Below are 20,952 nucleotides of genomic sequence, written 5' to 3'. Positions count from 1 at the left end.
GCTACAGCCAATTGGCTGCTCAACCTGTGTAAACAGTCCAGCATATCAGTGATATCCTGGCTAGGGATCTCCTGACTGTTTGCTATCCTTATTAACTGGGTCATATCCTGATGTGGGTACAGAGTGCAGTAGACTGAGCAGAGTTTTCCATAATGTGTGTGGTATAGTCTACATAGCACTGTGATTTCCTGGTATGTCAGGGGCATAGCAGTATAGAGTAATGTGATGAATCGCTGACAGACACTTGTTTACTTACTCAACACATTACATGAAACCTATGTTACTGCATAAATTGTTGTGGTGTGCACATTCTTCATTTGTCTGGCCAGTGGTGCCCCTGCCCCTTATATGTGTTTCTTTGTCCTTCTGTAATCTAGGCACAGGATTTATCCACAGTTGCTGCTGTTATGTATTTGCAGTTATAGTGTGAGTGGGGTAGAAGTCATAACATCACACGCAGGGTTATGGACTTCATACCTCTGACTGTACCTGTTAGCAGGTTGTCCATCATTGCATGCCTACATCTGCTGAGTTCCTCAGACAGTTTGTGTTGCAGTGTTATTATAAGGCTACATGTTGGCCATAGACCAACCTCTGAGCCAGCACAGAAACAGTATCCAAAAACACCAAAGATAGCAGTCACTCAAACACTCGGACCAAAGATGGAAAAAAACCTTCACGTACAATAGTGCCATCCACTTTATTAAAATACGAACCACCAGTACACGACCACAATAGTTAACCTAGGTTTCGTCTTAGAAGACGAAACCTAGGTTAACTATTGTGGTTGTGTACTGGTGGTTCCTATTTTAATAAAGTGGACGGCACTATTGTACGTGAAGGTTTTTTTCCACCTTTGGTCTGAGTGTTTGAGTGACTGCTATCTTTGGTGTTTTTGGATACATGTTGGCCATAGCTGTCAAGCTCTTACAGACTGACATCTGGACAGGCCCACATATAACAGTCAGACACAGACATGGGAATGGGGTGTTACTATTGTTCTTCCAATAATAGGCAGTTGGTAGAATGGTTTTGTATTAGCTTGCATTTTCGTATAGGTATGACATCTGTTTCTCAACTGTCTGTCATTGATGCTTCATATTAACCTTTATTGTTTTACAAATAGTTTGGAAGGCAAATGCAATGTTATGAGAAGCAGAAAAGATATATGAGGAATATGTGTGGACATTCTGTGACACCCTGTCATTCCTGGGGTATGGATGGTGCCCACTGACTTGTTGTCAGCACTGACACAGTAATGTGGCATCCATTTATAACCTGGCACTACACTGACTTATCATAACCTGCTGTTTTACTAGGCACTGTGTGGGTTACTCCAAGCTGTGTACTGTCCATATATGTGGCCCCTGTCCCTTCATTGTCCATCTTTCCTGCAGTAACAAATATTGACTTCTTGACAGTGTGTACAACTACAATGGCAGGTGTAGCTGACATGCAAAATAGTTGGCATAGCCAGTCTCACCACCCTACCAACCACAGTATTGCACTTAGACCACTAAGCCACAACAGCTAACAATAAGTGCTGTTTACTTCCTGACCGTATTTACCATGCCATGAACATGAAACAAGATAGCAAGTTGATTGGGACATCCATGGGAATGTGTGGTCTGCTGCTATTACCCTACAAACAAATGTTATTGCATTTCTGTGGGAACACGGGTGTGTTGGGGGGTCATACCTCTCAGTTGTACAAATTTCCACGGACTGTCCAGATGTTTGCTTCATATTTTGGGTCCATTTAGCATAGTATTGTGGTTGTTCTGGAAAATACTGGCATATCATTAAAGACCAAGGTTAAAAAGTAATGACAGACCTTTGAGTTTCAGACTTCTCACCCTTCAGAAATGCAATGCAACTGCAAGACCTGTTCTAATATCACTGTCTAAGTTTGTAAGAGCAATATTTCATAACTGTCCCTATTTGTGGGCCTTTACCACAAATTTCTTTAAGGCTTTGTCCAAATGATTTGTTGTGAGAAGCTGTGAGGTTTGTATGGGACTCCAACATTGACATCAATGCATGTGACCTATGACCTAGCAGTTTCTTAGTCCCCCACATATACTGCAGTGAATTTTCACACCTTGGGGACTACTGCATATTTTGGGGCAGCTAGTATTTGGCGGACATTTACTCTTGTCCCACATAGCTGTCAGTTGTCTGCTGCTATCCCGGTAGCCCATCTTATTCCTTTGCATATATGCAGCAATACCATATATATACTGCTAAAGTCTACTAGTCCATTCATTTGTTGTTATGAAGACTGACTTACCTTGTGCCTGCAGCAGTTGTGAGTACAGTGCTTCAGGGCTGACTCTGTCGGATGCACACAGTACACAGCCTATACATGGTAAGGTACAGGTAGTGTGATGTGTGTGGCATCCTTTTTACTGTGTGTGTGAGTCAGAGTGAGATGTCAGTCCCTGGGTCCCTAAGGTGTCAATATATGTGCTATGCATTGTCTCTTTGCCAAGACAAGGGCATACTGGGCACTCCTACATCTGCCTACAGTGACAGGCTGAGGGGGTTCCTCCTTCAAGTCTCTCTGTGCCTATGGGAACCTTGGAAATGGTGGGGGCTGTGTGTCCCTTCCATGTGATGTTCCTGTTGCAGCTGTTTCTGCAGGATCATGTTGTGTAGCATGGCAGATACTATGAACATGTGTGCACATGTGGCTGGAGAGTACTGCAGGGCTCCACCAGATATGTCAAGGTAGTGGATCCATGACTTGAGCAGCCCAAACACATGCTCTGCGATGTTCTTAGTTTGTGCATGTGCTTCATTATGGCATTCTTCAGTGGGTGTGTGTGCATTTCTGATGGGTGTCATCATCCACTGTTCCAGTGCATAGCCAGTATCCTCCACTAGATGGCCATATGGATGCCCCCCCTGGCAAATGCCTGGTACAGCTGTGATGCATGCCAGATGTGGGAGTCATGATAACTGCCAGGGCTGCCAGCACACATATTGATGAGAATGCCCTGAGCATTGCACATGACCTGGCAGTTCATGGAGTGATACCCCTTGCGTTGATGTAGACTCTAGCCTCCTCACCGGGTGGTGGTTTGATCTGCACATGAGTGCAGTCTATGGCATCCAGTACTTCTGGGTAGTGTGCTACACAGTGAAAGAGGTGCATATTTTGGTACTGTCCTCAGGGGTGTTGGGGGAATAAATGTGTTCACTGGCATGTGTTAGCATGACATCCAGGAACTGGTGGAGTACCATGGATGCAGATGCCTGTGAGATCCCCATGATGTCCCCATTAAGTCTTTGGAAAGTACCTGTAACTAGTATTCTTAAGGCTACAGATACCTTTGTTTCCACTGGGATGCGTTCCTCTCTGTTGGCTCTGGGTCTGTGATGAGGGTGGCAGAGCTCATTGAGTTGCTGTAGTATGTCCCTGCCCACCCTGTATCACTCTATCTCCAGCTCATGCAGCCCCTGAAAGGTTACCCTGGATCTGAACACTCTTCTCCTCCTTAGTCTGGGCCAGTTGTCAGCATCATCATCATCACTGACCTCAGCCTGTAGCATGTAGAGATGCAGCAAAGCAGCAGTAGCCCCTTTTGTTTTGTCAGTTGAAATTCCTAAGTGTGTACTCCGATGGTGCAGAGTATGTGGGAAAAATCAGATTGAAGGGTGTCTGCATACTTTATACTGGCATGCTGCAGATGCAGCCTGTGTGATTGGCTGCCTATGTTACATTCCACCAGCCAGCTATATTACTGAGAGGTTTGAATGGGCCAGTGTGAGTGGCAGAAGGCTTATTAGTCATTTATAGTTGATTGGCTTTTCTAAGATATTTATTTTTATTTTTGGTATTTTTTTTTCAATTTCCTCCACTGCTCAGCCCCATGACACTCTGTGCAAACCCGTGGAGCTAGTGTAAACAATGTTGAGAAGAAAGGGCCCTCCCCTGTACATGAAAACGTTCAGAATTTCTTTAACCAGCTAAGCACAGCTTAGCAGCCTTAAACACACACCCCTGCTTAGCTGTGCATAGCTGAGTGCAAACAGGAGCCGTTGAGCTACAATGTGCTTACACAAAACCTGACACACCCTGTTTTCATGTCAGCTGTCTCTTCTCCCTACACTACCATGGTTCTAGTCATTACACAGTTAGTATTTGCGGACACCATGGCCTATTTTGCTATTCAAAAAACAGCTCATTTACATACACCTAACTGTGTATACTCTAGATACTGCACTACACCAGAGCCTATGTCCTTAGCAACCACTATAACCTGCCATTGTATGACTCGGCATGCTGTCAAGTATAATGAGAAACTTCAATATAGCTTTAAATATCATATATTACTATAATACCTAGTATGTTTGTGTGTGGCTGTGCACCACTTAGACGTGACATGTGTGATAAAAAAATGTTTTTAATTTTTCATTAATTGCATCACTTTTAAATGTCAATGGCCATAGGTTTGGCCATTGGCATGCATACTGCACCTAAGGCATGTTTTTATTTGAGTTGTCACAGCCCCTGTTTTATTTTTAGATTCCGGTAACCGCATACATTTTTCCTGCAGACACAGCACCTACATGGATGCCTGTCTGCTTCCTGGATCACAAAATCACCTAATTTGCATGATTTTCACCAGCAAATGAGGTGATTTTTATTCCACAATTACATCCATGTCTGCACAGTGCTGGGAAGCTCATGCATGCTCCCAGCCTTGTTTTCTGGATTGCTTGGTGGACTTGTACTATGTCCAAGCATTATCACTATTCTTACATGGAGAATAGCTCCATGTAGGCTTTACTGAATTACCCCCAAATACTATATGTTTAAAAGGAATTAGGATTTAACAGGGCATCTAAGATACTGTGAAGAACAATAAGAATGACATGCAAAATTGTTGATTTGACGGAAAGCTTAGGAAGTCATCTCACTGTTTCAAATGCTGATGAAGTTCACTAGGAGAATATAAAATACATCTATGATGGTTTACTGCCAGTGAAACATGTACCTAGATAAGTATCTGTAGCAAATAAGTTAATAACAGGAAATGAAAAGAAAGGACAGTTGTTATTCAGAAGCAATTCAATCCCTGAGACTGAGTTGATAGTGTTGTCAGTGTTAAGAAGGAAGATATAATTTGCATTTGTACTGAAACACAAAATCTGAATACATTGATGGAAGGAAACCACTATCAATCAGTTACAGTTGAAGAAGTAGTCCCATGAATGACAAAAGTGAAACTTTTCAAAAGTGTTGTATGCAGTCTAGGGATTCTGACATTCAAACCAGCTAAAATAAATTCCAGCATGTGTATATGTAATATTCTATTAGGCAGGTAGATTTTTTAAACTTCCTTTTGGTATGTCATCACCACTAGAAATATTCTTGAGGGCTATGATACAAGCAGGTGAAGGTGTCATAAACAGAATGCGGTCACACTGCAGAATACCATGCTGGAGACTGAGCTACTAAATAAACTGAAGCATTATAATTTTAATGTAAAAAACATCAAATTTAACATGACTGACAAGACTGAAATGCATGAGTCACATCCCAATGCTCAACAGTCTGAAAGCTGACCCAGAAATAAAGCTTAGTAACTGCAGAACTGTTAGAAGACAAACAGATATTAAAGGCATTACAGAGATTTCTAAGAATCATGCAGTAATCTAATAACATTGTACCAAATGTATTATCTCCTGAAATAACTATGCTTCTAAGAAAACTGCTAGGGAACATGTAGTCTTGATATAGAGCTATGAAAAAGGAAAAGCAGTTTGAGATTCTCAGGAAACTGATTGCAGTTGGTCCTGCATTAAAAGATTATGATGTAAATAAGCCAGCTCTAGTGCAAATCAGTCAGTCAGAATTGTATATGTGTTGTGATGTTAGAAGAGAAAATACCTAGTGACTATTGATGAAGATAGTTTACAGATGTCCAAAAAGATATGCTAAGAAAGAAAAGGAACTAGTAGCAGTAGTGTATGTATGAAGTCTATTTGATGAATATAGCTATGATTCATAGGTTCACAAATTCATAGGTGTGTACTAGGCTAATGGCTCTGGAGCCATTACAAGCCTAGCCCATAGAAGTGCCCTGGCATCATGCCACTTTATGAGAGTTCCCAGAGCCTCTAACAAGTAGAGCCACTGGAGTGATCTCCTGCGGTAAACTTTCTATTTAACAATAAAGGTAAACAAAGGTGGAAACACATTACATCTCCTTGCAAAGAATGTTAAAAAATCATTCTACAAGGCACATGAAACAAACTAAGGCCTATATAAGCCTAGCCAAAAATGTACCATGGCTTTCGCCACCCAAGAAAATTATTTTCCTGTGCCCCTGTCGAGCAGAGCCACAGAAGTGATCCCTAAGGGTGAATCTCCTATTTCCCATCCAATCATCAAGATTTTTCTTGAAGAGTGCTAATGTGGAGCTCTGTTTGACATAGATAGGTAGTCTGTTCCAGAGTATGGGAAGTCTCTAGGACAGGAATCTATCCCTCCAGCATGTTCTGTTTATTGTGGTGACAAGGTTTAGGTCCCTAGAGCATGTAGCTTGGAGGGATTGGGATTTCATTAAGTGGAGCATGTCCAACAACTCTGGGTTTGACATAGCTTTGTATGTTAGGCAGAGATCGCCTCTGAGTAGGTGATATGTGATGGAGTAGAGCTGGAGTTTTTTGAGACGGTCTGCGTAGGGCATCTGTTTGAGGCCAGTAATTTTCTTTGCGAGGTATTTCTATGGCCTTTCCAGTTGTTGTAGATGTCTTGTGAGGTACATACCAAAAGGGGCATTGTACTCTATAATGGGTCTAATGAGTGATGAGTAGAGGGGAACAATGGCCTCTTTTTTTCTGGAGGAGAAACCTTTTGTGATGAGGTGAGCCATGTAGAAGGATTTCCTGACCACTGTGGTGATGTGATTATCAAAGGAGAGACTACTGTCCACCTGTGTCCCAAGGTCTCTTATCACATTTTCGGCATTAAGTAGACTATCAGCTATGTGGTAGTTCATGGGTACAGAGTTTTTACCAAAGCAGATGACAATACACTTTTTGGCATTGAGCTTCAGGCCATGGCTTTGACACCAGGCATCTGTCTCAGTGATGCCCTTTTGTAGTATGGCCACATCATTAGGAGTTTCGATTATGGCTCTTAGTTTGCAGTCATCTGTGAATTTAGTTAGCCAAAGACCTTCTGTGTTAGCCTGTACTTCAGAAAGTAGATACCAAACAAGAGAGGGCCCAGGACTGAACTCTGTGGTACTCCACTTGTCACTGGTCTAAAGTCAGATTTGGAGTCTGCTATTTTCACAGTGTGGGTTCTGTCCATGAGCCAGTTGGCAACCCATCTTGTGACATAGGGATTTATACCTAGTTTAGTGAGCGTATCTATAATTCCAGAGTGGGGGTGGTGTTGAAAGCCTTGGTGAGATCAAGATAAGCTGTATGAACCACCTTACCCTCATCTATGGCTTTGGTGACTGCTTCAAAGAAGTCAATCAGGTTTAAGAGACATGATCTCCCTTTTACAAATCCAAACTGGGTAGGGGCCAGAGTTTGGAGATTACCAATGTCTTTGTTTATGAGCTCCATGATGATACATTCCATGGCCTTGCAGACCAGGCTCGTCAGGCTAATGGGGTGGTAGTTCCCGGGGTCCTTCGTGGCTCCTCCTTTGCGGAGTGGGATAACCGTCACGGTGTACCATTCAGTGGGCACAAAGCCTGAGGTAAGGCTATGATTGAACATGGTACCTAGGTAGGTTCTTCAATCACAGAACTGGCAAAAATATATATTTTTTATTTTTTTTATTTTATTTTATTTATTTATTTTTTTGTAGATGGCAAGTCCCAACTCTCCCAATCACCCATCACCCAACTCATTTAAAAGTAAGAATGACTTGAAATAGAATGCATACTTCAGACTTGTATCATTTAAGTTTATAGGTTCATAGGTAGGTACTAGGCTATCGGCCCAAGGGCCTACATAAGCCTAGCCAACAAGGTTCCCTGGCTTACTCCACCCAAGAAAGTTATTTTCCTGTGCCACTGTCGAGCAGAGACACAGAAGTGATCCCCGGGGTGTATTTCCTATTTCCCATTCACTCATCAAGATTTTTCTTGAAGAGTGCTAATGAAGAACTTTGCTTGACATAGATGGGTAGCCTTTTCCAGAGTGTGGGAAGTCTCTGGGACAGGAATCTATCCCTCCAGCATGTCCTGTTTATTGTTGTGACAAGGTTTAGGTCCCTAGAGCATGTAGCTTGGTGGGATTGGGATTTCTTTAGGTGTAGCATGTCCAACAGCTCTGGGTTTAACATAGCTTTATATGTTAGGCAGAGATCACCTCGGAGTAAGCAATATGCTATGGAGTAAAGCTGGAATTTTTTGAGGCGGTCAGTTTAGGGCATTTGTTTGAGGCCAGTGATCCTCTTTGTGAGGTACTTCTGTGGCCTTTCCAGCTGCTGCAGATGTCTTGTGAGGTACATTCCAAAACGGGTGTTGTACTCTATAATGGGTCTAATGAGTATTGAGTAGAGGGGAACAATGACCTCTTTTTTCCTGGATGAGAACCCTTTTATGATGAGGTGTGCCACGTAGAAGGACTTCCTGAATACTGTGGCAATGTGAGTATCAAAGGAGAGACTACTGTCCACCTGGGTCCCAAGGTCTCTTATCTCACATTCAGTGTTAGGTAGATTGCTACATATGTGGTAGTTCATGGGTACAGAGTTTTTACCAAAGGGGATGACACTGCACTTTTTGGCATTGAGCTTGAGGCCATGGCTCTGACACCAAGCATCTGTCTCAGAGAGGCTCTTCTGTAGGATGTCCACATCATTTGGGGACTTGACTATGACTCCTAGTTTGCAGTCATCTGCAAACTTCGTTAGCCAGTGGCCTTCTGTGTTAGCCTGTACTTCAGAAAAGTAGATACCAAACAGGAGCGGTCCCAGGATGGAACCCTGTGGTAATTCACTTGTCACTGCTTTGAGGTCAGGTTTGGAGTCTGCAGCTTTTACAGTGTGGGTTCTTGTCAGTGAGCCAGTTGGTAACCCATCTTGTGACATAGGGATTTATACCTAGTTTAGTGAGTTTAGCTATAATTCCAGAATGGGGGATGGTGTTGAAAGCCTTGGCGAGGTCAAGATAGGCTGTGTGAACCACCTTACCCTCATCTACAGCTTTGGTGACTGCCTCGAAGAAGTCGATCAGGTTCATGAGCATGATTTGCCTTTCACATACCTGAACTGGGTGGGATCCAGAGTTTGGAGGTTACCAATATCTTTGTTTATGATTTCCATGATGATACGTTCCATGGCCTTACAGACCAGGCTCATCAAGTTAATAGGTTGATAGTTCCCAGGATCAGTGGTGGCTCCCCCTTTGTGAAGTGGGATAACTGTTGCTTTGCGCCATTTAGTGGGCACAAAGCCTGATGCAAGGCTATTATTGAACATGGTGCTGAAGTGGGGAGCCAGTTCATTCTGAAGTTCATGTAAAATGCAGCCTGGGATGTTGTCCGGTCCCATGGATGCTGTGTTTTTGGCTATAGAGAGTGCAGCTTTTACCTGCGTAGCTGTGATTGCAGGGACTCTGCATTCTTCCTGCATAGATATGGGCCCTTTAAGGGGGGGGGTAAAGTTAGCACTGAACCTATCTGCAAGGATGTTGGCAGTATCAGTTGGTTCTGTAATTTTCATGCCATTGTGCTGTAACTCAGTGCAGATCTGGGTGTTTCAATTGAGATTCAAGACATAGCTATAGTATGCTTTGTGGTTGTCCTTAGAATTAGTGGCGATTTTGTTTTCATAGCTAGCTTTGGAGGATCTTATAAGAGATCTTCTTACTGAGGCTGACCAGGGAACTCCTCCACTCATGGGATTTTACTCTCTTTTGCAACAGTTTCTTCCTTCTGTTGTACAGTTTGTTTATGGCAGGGGACCACCAGATTGGCTTCCTTTTTTTGGAGGATAGTGTCTTGGTTCTGTTTTGTATAGCACAATCCACGCACTCGTGTAAGTACTTATAGAGTGCATTTGTGTAGGATTCAGCAGTTGTAACTATATTGTCCATCTGCGTGGGTGTTATGAAGTTCACCACTTCTGTCTTAAGAAGCATGAAGTTGGTTTTGGAGATATTTTTTACCATGGTTTCCTTAGTGGGGTGTGAGGTTGGAATTTGGATATCAAGGGTGATTTGCTTATGGTCGGATCAGACCAACGAGGAGTTGACATCAGGTGTGGAACACCGGTCATTCATGTTGGTTATGACTAGGTCTAGGATATTGTTGCCCCTGGTGAGGATGTGGATAAGTTGATCCAGGGCATTGGAGTTTATGAATTCCAGAAAGCGTTGAGCTAAGGAGTTGGTACATGAGTAGTTTTCCTAGTTAATGATGGGGTAGTTGAAGTCACCCATAGTTGAAGTCATCCATTATTAGGGTGTTTGGTTGAACCCTAATATTTTCCAGTACAAAAAAAAGAGGAGTGGGAATCCTGGGGCATGTTGGGGGATCAGTATTGCAATATATTCCAAAATTACAATCTAAAGGAAGAAATGAGAGCATAGAGTAGAGTAGGCACATATTTGTTCCATAACCTTTTGTTCACAGAAACTGTGCATCTCATATGCATCAGTTTATATTCCAAGTTCCCTAACATTATCCATCTGACAGACATGCTAAACACAAGTGTGATTCATACACTAAAGTCTATATTACTGAAACAGGGCTACCTGTTATTGTCATGTCTGAGAAAGGTTTGCAATACTCAAGTCAAGAATTCAAAAAACTCAACTATATGTAAGAATTTAGACATATAATGCCCAGTCCATATATTCCCAATAAAAAAAAAAAAATAGAAGTGGAGAAAATGAGAAGAGAAAAATGTGCAGCAAAAGCATTGAGGAATGTCACCTTGCAATGTTGTGATAAGGGAATAATAGTCCATTATAGATAGTCTCTCACAAGATCAGGTATTGACAGGAAGAATGTTTATTTGCATTACTAATGCCTGACATTCAGCAGAAGGAAATGCTGGTAAGTAATCAGCAGAAACACAATGCTATGATAGAAAATGCAATACGCTATCGGACTTGCAGACTGGAGACAAAGCTAAATTACCAGAACTACAAGTTGGAGATAAAGTAAGAATCCAGAAGCCACAAAGAAGTCCAGAGCCTGAACATAAAGTTGTTGATAAAGTAACTGGAGGGGTCAATACAATTTTGTCATTCATGGGGAAGCAGGAAGCAGTACAACTGAAATTTGCAAACATCTGCACAATACAAATACACTAAAACAGATGATCCACAAAGATAACATTAGTCATAAATGTCTTGACCAGTCCTGTTGGATAAAAACAGTGGCTGTAAGAACTGCCAAGATGGATTCTGAAATCATAGTTCTACATAAAGCCACAGCGCCAGAAGAACTATCCCAAAAGAAATTCTATATACCCTCTACATCTGTAGACCTTTGACAAAACCAAATGAATATATGGAGTATTTATTCAGTGGACTTAAACGCTATATTATTACAAATATTTTGAAAATGTAAAACAAAATAACTTTCATTTCATTCTGAAAAGACCATGATATGCTCAGCATAGTTGTACTGATAATGTACAGTGATCATTGAAACATAATGATGCTTCCTCAGGAAACACATACCAAAAAGCAGTCCCAAATGATGTATAATAAAGTAATATGCTTTTCTCTACTTTACATTCACCAATTTCTAGTCAAGCTCACACCATTCAAAACTAAATTCCTAATAATCTGGAAAGGGGATTTGCTTATTCTTCCCTGCCTTAGTAAACAAATGTTTAACTATAACAGCTAGAACCCATACAACCTCTAACAGTGAAACAGAAAGAGTACATTGTTGAGCTTTAATCACAAGTATCCAAAATCCCCATTCCATAGAGGTGGTACATCTAAAATCACTGCCATTTTGTGTATTAAATAATTCCATTATTTATTAATCTGGGACCGATCCTAAAAGATATGGATATTATCTGCCTCAGATTGATTACACCTCCAGCACCTATTTTTACCCTTTGTACCCATCCATTGTTGTCTATAGGGTGTATAGTATTAGCAGAATAATATATGAAATTGCATGTCCTGATACTTACGCCATCACCCCAATGCCCTGAGTGATACCTCTGTCTGCTCCCACTGGTCAGCAGTCAGGATTACCTACTCTATTTCTTTCTGACTATAAATCTGCTCCTTTTAGGGTCTCTGCTTTATTATTCCATGGATATCTATAAATAATTTCAGTTCTAACAGTCTAAATCCTACCCAATTTTTAAGGAAGAATTTTCTTCTCCCTATCTGTCTCCGAGGGGCCATCCTCTTTGTCCATATTTGCCCAGTTTCCCAGTAGGCAAATCATTCAGTCAACTTCAAATGAAATGATAAATTAGGAAAAAGTATACTCTTTAAAGTGGTAGGAATTGTATTCTTTAAAATATGTCCACTTTCTGTAATTTCTTAATCAACCCACTGACACCTAACTTTTCTGTGAAGTAATGTGCTTTCCTCTGGATAGTGCCATATGTCATTCATGGAGCCTCTGTCTCTAATAAGCACAATAATCACACGATAGTCCTTATATAATTTGGTAGCTCAGTCTTGGGGCAAGACCAAAAATAATTGCTCATCATAATTACCATGAATGCGAGGATCCTTCATCCCCTGCTCAATTTTTCCAAAGTAATGTACTTAAGCAAGGATACAAGTGGGCAATTGCGGAAGTCCAATTCCTCTATAAAAACAAGGTAAATAGGCATTAGAGCCTGAGATCCAATGCCCATTCCCTCCAAAACAGCCAAATCTAATCACACCTGCATTTCAACTAGAAATGGATGGAGCACAGAGACTAATCAAGTATAGGACATGTGCTATGATCATTATTTGAACTAATCTTGATTTGAAAATTAAGGAGTGAAAATTGTCAATATTTTGCAGAATTTGTTTAGTATTAGTCTTCATATCCAGTAAATCAATCAATATAGTATTATTTAAGGTGAGTATGACAGTGAAGCCAAGATATGTTGTTTTCTCCTTATGTAGAAATGCTACTCTATCTTCCAACAAATTAAGACTACCATACAGAATCATAACTGTCTTCTCCAAATTGCAATGGAGCCCTGAGGAGACCACAAGTAAATGGTCAACAGACTTCGATGCTTTGCCAGTGATGGTCTTCATCTATCACCCCTGGAATTTCAGGTACTGGCTAAGGCTCTTGCCATCCCCATTGTGCCTTTTTTAGGCAATGTCACAAGAACAAAATTCCTATTGTAAAAATACCCTCTAAAAGCAACCTCAGGGTTATGCTGCTAAATGCTAGGAGTCTAAATCACAAACTGCACTCACTGGAAGCAGTCCTCACACTAGAAGATGCTGACATTTGTACAGTCACTGAGACCTGGTTTAAAGCAGCAGATAGCACCCCAGCTCTGCTAAGTTACATTTCCTTCCACACTTTCAGACCACAAAATGAATGCGTGAGAACTAAAGGAGGTGGCATATCAATATTCTTTAAAGATAAATACACCCCTAGTTTAGTCAAACAGCACAATTCCCTTGAATTACTTAAGGTGCAATTGACTGTAGGTAAGACCTTTCTTCAGGTCATTGCCAGCTATCAGACCCCCTCCATGAATCAGGACATTCAGTCAGCCTACTTGGATCTACTTGAGTGAATCAAGACACAACCAAACATCCTAGTTTGGGGTGACTTCACCTGTCCATAGACTGGGTAAATAATATGAGTTCTAACTCACTTGCCCAAAGGTTCCTGGACTTCATTCACTCCACTGTCCTCGACCAGCTGGTTGACACACCCACATGGGGCTCAAACATCCTGGACCTAGTGCTCACCAACATGGGGAACCACTGCACAACCCCCAGTGTATGGCCATCCCTGGTGAGATCTGACCACAAATCAGTCTCGCTAGAAGTAACTATAACACAAGATCCCCCTTAGCAACAACTAGACTAAAGAACTTCTCCTGGGCCAATTACAACCTCTTATGTGATGGCATAAATAGCTTCACAGCCTCTCCCCCACCGATGGCATAGACACCTATGCTGAGCTATACACCAATGCTTTATACAAGCACCTCTACAATTGTATTGACTCTGCTGTACCTGATAGAACCAAAGCAAGATCTTCAAGGAAAAACAAACTTGCCTGGTTGATAACTGCCATTAATAGGCTATACAATAGGAGAAAGAAACTGTCAAAACTGGAAACACTCCTTCCCCAACTTAAACAAGCAAATTAGACTCCTAGTGAAGTCCTTACAAACCCAAATTAACTTCCCTAAGTAAGAATAACCACAAGGTGTTCTTTAGTTACATGAGTAACGTCAAAGGTAAAGCCCAGAATTCCACTGAATAATGGTGCATATTTAGAACCTGTTGATATAGCAAACCTGTTGGCTGACAGGTTCAGGGAAAACTTCACTACCCTGCCCCTGCCACATATACCCCAAAGTATCCCTAACTACTGTCTCTCCACCTAGTATCTCTGAGGAGTAGGTCTTAATTGCCCTCTCCAAGGCCAAAAACACAGCCTCTATGGACAAGACAACATCCTGGGCTGTGTTCTACATGGGTTAAAACAGGAATTAACAGCACCAGTAAGCATGCTTTTCAATCATAGCCTAAGCACTGACTTCATCCCAGCAGAATGGAAAAAGCTACCGTCATCCATTTGCACAAAGGATGTGCATCCCCCGACCATGGGAACTATGGCCCCACTAGCCTAACCAGCCTTATCAGCAAGGCCATGGAATGAGTCATTATGGACCTTATTAACAAAGATATAGGAAATCTCCAAATGCTCGACCACACTCACTTTGGTTTTGTCAGGGGGAGATCATGCCTGTTAAACTTGGTGGACTTCTTCGAGACAGTCACCAAAGCCTTAGATGAGGGCAAATCAGTGAATACAGCCTACCTAGACTTAGCCAATGCCTTTGACACAATCTGCCACTCAGGCATCATTGATAAACTCATGCAGCTAGGTATCAACCAATATATTGTCAGGTGGTTTGCAAACTGACTCACCTGATAGAACTCATACAGTCAAAATAGGGAATGTCACCTCCTCCAGCAGACCCATAATCAGCTGTTGTTCTCCAGGGATCAGTTCTTGGATCCCTATATTCTGGAATCTACTTCACCAAAGTACAGGTTAAAACTAAAGGACTGTGGCTAACAAAGTTTTCTGATAACTGCAAACTGGGAGTGATCATTGAAACCCTTTATGTCAATATCTGCAAGAAGGTCTTATGCAGATTAATGACTGGTGTCAAAGTCATGGTCTTAAATTTAATGCAAAAAATGTACTATCATCCCCTTCAGCAAGGGTGATGTTCCTGCAAACTACCCTATCAATAACAATACCCTAAGCACACAGTCAATGGTGAGAAATCTGGCCACATAGGTTGACAGCAACCTTAACTTCGATCACCATGTCTCCACAGTGGTAAGAAGGGTATTTTATATTCCTCACCTCATAAGTAAGGGCATTGCCTCCAGAAAAAAAGAGGTTTTAACCCCCCTCCCCCCCATACTGTTCCCTCATCAAGCCAATAACAGAGTACAAAGCTCCCTTTGGTATGTTCCTTTCCAAATACCTGCAGAAATTGGAGAGGCCACAAAAGTTCCTTACAAAGAAAATTCAAGGTCCTTAAGATCTGCCTTATGCGGACAGACTGAAATTATTGTCACTTTACTCTGTGTCATACAGACTGCTCAGAGGTGACCTGTGCCTTGCATATTGAGCAATCTTTGACCCAGTTTTAATGGAAATGCTGCTCATTCAAAAGTCAAATGGCACACGGGTAACTCATTGAAAGGACTGTAAGCTGGTATATGATATCAACAGAACTTTCTGAAGAAACAGATTTGTCTCACATGCATTGCCCTACCTTTGGAACAAGCTTCCTATTTATGTTAAACAAAGATCTTCATTGGCACTATTGAAGCATAATTTGGACGATTGCATGGATAACCAAAAATTCACCCCAGGGGTTCCACCTGTGTCCCTCTTGGACAGGGGCAATAGGTGCTGATTTTAGTGTTTACCTGAGCCAGACACCCTTGAGAACATGAGTTGAATGTGGCTAGGCTTGTAAGGACCCTGGTGCCATTGGCCTAGTAATCTCTTTTGTTCCTATGATCCTATGATACTAACACCTTATCACAGGTTGATTAGAACTTAAAAAAACACAATCATTGGCAAAAAAAATAAAAGACTGATATGATCCAACAATTTCCACCTGAAAACTTAGTATCAACCTCATTTTATACGCCAATTCTTCCATAACTAACAGAAATAAACTTGGCAAAAGTGGGCAAACCTCTCTATTGTCCCTATCAATTAAATAGTGGCTGAAAAGCCCACCATTGATGAACACCTGAAATGTAGTCTGGGCATGTAATTCCTCAAATGGAGCACCTTAAAAAGAAACTTCCAGTCTACAGAGTCAAATGTTTTCATAATATCAAAAAAGACAGCCCTGCTTCATCTTGTGATCCACCACAATTTCTTAGAAAAGTAATTAATGTCAGCCAATTATCTATTCCTTCTCTCCCCTTTACAAAATCTGATTGACCTGGTAATAATAGGATCTAGTCTCCTGGCTAGAACCTTAGCTGATATCTTAAGGTTTAACTTTATAAGATATATAGGACAAAAATCTCCCACTGCAGGTCAGGTTTACTACTTTTAGCATGATTATCATTTGACTACATTGACTGTGCAGAGCTGACAAAGGCCCCTTAAAATTAAACATATTCTTCAAAATATTAATTAAATTTTCTACCATCCATTTGTAAAACTCATTTGGAAAGTTATCCAGCCCTGCATCTTCATTATTTTTCATATGAGCAATTGCATCCCCAATTTCACAGAATTAGAGAAGTCTATCTAATGCCCCAGTGTCTGAATCAGGCATGGAATGAGCATGTGCCATCAAAAAGTCCCAGTCATCAGTATCTGCTATCCGAACTGAACTATATAGGGAGCTGCATAAATCTCTAAAGACTGATCTTAGTTCACTGTCTATGCAGACAAACTTCCCAGATTCAGCACAAACTGAGGAAATTATGGCAACAGATGCAGATATTCTGAAAAAGCAATCAATGCATCTCAGGTATACTTCTTTCCTAAGCCACCAAAATTGCCCCTTTCTCAAAAGTTCTGATTCTACTTAGAAAGTTCACCAGATTAATCTTAGCTTACAAAGTCATTTCTCTCACTTTGAGGTATTTGTTTCACCTGACTGCAACCAAATTTTATTGGATTTCATGCAATGCATGGCAATAGTCATGTAACAGCTTAACTTCTAAGTTTTTTCTAAAGCCCTCTATTAGCATTATATCACCCTTAATTGCCACCATACAACCACCCCACTGCAAAGTCAATAGTGGTATTCCATTGCAACACATCCTGCACTATACTCCTTAATCCAGCTTTTCCATTAACCAAGTCCCATTGAAAGTGGAGCATCAGGTTTACAATGTGAAGCAAAGTGTGACAGTCACCTGCTTACCATGCCTGATACCCATGATGGGACATCCACAGACAGGAAGCTGGGGGCCTGTGTATCAGGTCTCGTAAGCAGGTGACTGGCACAAGGGAATGTAAGATTGACCACCACCTTGTACTGGCTATTTGAAATGGAGCGAAGGCAAAACCAGACCCTCAAGATTAGCTCAAGCAACTGCCACAGGGACAATCATTGTTTATCCTCTATTTTTTTTTCCATATAGATCCTCACCAATAGGTTTTTCAATGTTGTACAGGTAAAACAAATCAATTACATTGGTGGTATATAGCATATATCATGGACAGAAGTAGGTTAAACATTAAAAAAGATATCTGGGTGCACAAGATCCAGGATAAAAAAGTGCCCAATCATGGTAGGCACACTGGTGCCAGGACTGGAAAAGACGATAGTGTAGAATCCTCAAAATACGGAAACATTCCTGCAATGAGGCTTAGCCAGGCCCAGGGGAGGATGCCCCCCCCTTTTGTAGAAGGAAGTAGTAGTCCACAAAAATCACAAAAAAAAATAATCGGCCAAAGAGGAGCCATAAAGACAATAAAGTGGACTATTTAGGATAAGAAAGAAATTATGTATTGTTACTATTATGCAAAAAGCTCAGAATTTCCAGACACAAGATATACAAAATGATTAAGAGAGAAATTAGAGGTAAGAAAAATACTTCCACAAGAAAAACTGTCAGAAGCGTCAAATAAAAATCTGCATTCATTAATACAACAGATTTGTGAAAGACAGTATATAGGTCAAGAAACATTGATCTGTTTGGAAAAAGAAGCATCTGAGAAAGTGTGAAAATATAAGCAACAAAACCTAGAGATTTTTGAAAAGTATAAAAAAGAAGTATGGACATGGGAAAGAAAGAGAGATGTGATATGGTGTACTATTTATGCAAAGGAAAAAGCCAAATTAATCAATATAAAGAAAGCAGCCCCAAAGATATTTGAAGAGAAATACTGGCAAAGGCATCCAGATATTGAAAATTTCACAAAATAATATCACAAAGAGGGAACATAGAAAAGATTAGTAAAGTAGAAGTTAAAAAATAGAAGTTGAAGTTATGGAGTGCCTGTGAAGTGAAGGATTTGGTGTAGAAGGTCTAACACAGGTTACACCGCAGCAAGATGGAGCGAGTCCACAAGGTAAGGAGAAGCAGGAAAACCAGGAGACATCTGGACACGGGAAAGAAAAGGAGATTTAATATGGTGTAATACTTATGCAAAAAAGCAAGACTAACCAATACAAAAAGAGCAGCACCAAAAATGTTTGAAGAGAAATACAGGAAAAGGAATCCAGATATGGAAAACCTTACAATACAAAAAATAAGAAGACAAAGAGGAAAAGTAGAAAAGGAGATCAGTGATGGAGAAGTTAAAGAAATGGAAACTGAGGTTAAGGAGTATCTGCAAAGTGATGGATTTACAGTAGTGTAAAAAATCTAATTCAGAAAGAACCACAACAGGATAGAGCAATGGATATCCACATTAAAGAGAAACTAGTGGAATGGGAAGCAATTGGTCAGGTGCCATATGAAGATATTTTGGAGCATTCCACAGGAAACCAGTATACACAGTCACTTGAAACTGGACAGCAATGGAAGGAACAGACTGGAAACTCTGATGCAGTCAATGATGAGGAGTGATAGGCCAGTAAGTTCCTATATGACAGAGCAATGGATGGCACAGGATGAAATTGAAGATAATGTGCCACAGGAAGATGCTACAGAACTTTCCATAGAATGCCCACAGGAAATGGAAAATAAAAAATGTGCCCACAGTTTAGATGAAAAAAGCTAAGAGAAGAGCTGCTTGGTTTAATAGAGATAAACATATTAAGATCAATGAAAGAAATAGACTGCATAAGGTCAATACAACCCAAAAAGTCAGATGTTTGATAAAACAAATGAGCACAGTAATTAGGACTGTCCATAGAGATCCACGCGATATAGTTAAAGTAAACAGGATTAAACTAAGAAACCACAAAATGAGCTGACACCCCAGGAACAAGAATAAATTTAATGCTGAGCGCTTTCATCACAAATTACAGTTGACTTCTTCAGAAAAAACAGAGTATCACCCCTCAGTTCCTTAAATACTCATTACAAAGACATCATTAACAGATGTGTGTTGAACACCATTTATATTTAAAGATACAGACTCCATTTTTCTTACATATAGAACCACAAGTCATGTTGCACTGCTTAAGATATCTAATAATGTTAAAAACTTCAAGCCTGAGATGTTAACTTAAGTTATAAAATAGTAAAATATTCTAATAATAATGTAATAATATAATAATAAAAGCTAACAAATTACATAAAAAAGTTTGCTTTTAGTTTCAAAAAACTAGTCAATGACACCATGTCATTCAGCCCTGGATTACTGTTGGCATTAACCCTCAATTGCCATAACAGTTCTTTATATTCAAGTAAATATTCTATAGGGCCTTCTCTCTCATCCAACATAAGTTGTTCAAGAACTGTGAATTTGAAATTGTGACCTGGGTAGGTACTGACATGTTTAGCCAGTGAATTTTCTAAATTCACTTTCCTAATGTCATATAAATGCTGGTAAATACGTGTTCGAAAGGCATTCTTGGTTTTGCCTATATGAATACAGGCACACGTCTGACAAATACCAGCATATATGACATTCTTACTATTACAATTGTACTTTTGTAGTAGTTTCATCCATCCATAACCTTTAAGGAATACGCTGTTATCTTCCAAGATATATTTACAGTGGGTACACTGTTTACATTTGGACATTCTCCCTAGTTCTCCTATGGTATTAACACCTTTTTTCCTCTCTAAGATGTTATTAACACAGATGTCCTTTCTATAGACAACCACTGGGATATCCCCAATTCTTTCTCTTAAATCTGGGTCCCCTGACAAGATAAACCAATTCTTGAAAACAATGTCCCGAATCAGTGGGAACTGTGGTGTATAAGTTAATATAAGGCCATGGTGGAAACCACCAGAAGATGAATTACTGTTCTCCAATGGAGCACACAATCTGGATATGTCAATCCCTAACAACGGATAGAAGTGGCCCTCAAGTCTCTTCTTTGTCACTTCATCAAGTAAGGATGTCATAAAATGCTCTGGATAACCTCTTTGTACCAACATCCTCAATAAAACATCCCTTTCTTCGTAGAGGACTGGCAACAGTAATCCAGGGATGAATGACATGGTGTCATTGACTAGTTTTTTGAAACTAAAAGCAAACTGTTTTATGTAATTTGTTAACTTTTATTATTATATTATTACATCATTATTATTAGAATATTTTACTATTTCATACAACTTAAGTTAACATCGCAGGCTTGAAGTTTTTAACATTATTAGATATCTTAAG

This window comes from Protopterus annectens, chromosome 2.part0 (assembly GCF_019279795.1).
Source record: "Protopterus annectens isolate FY-2018-M chromosome 2.part0, PAN1.0, whole genome shotgun sequence".
Lineage (NCBI taxonomy): Eukaryota > Metazoa > Chordata > Ceratodontiformes > Protopteridae > Protopterus > Protopterus annectens.
This window is presented reverse-complemented; position numbering follows the sequence as displayed.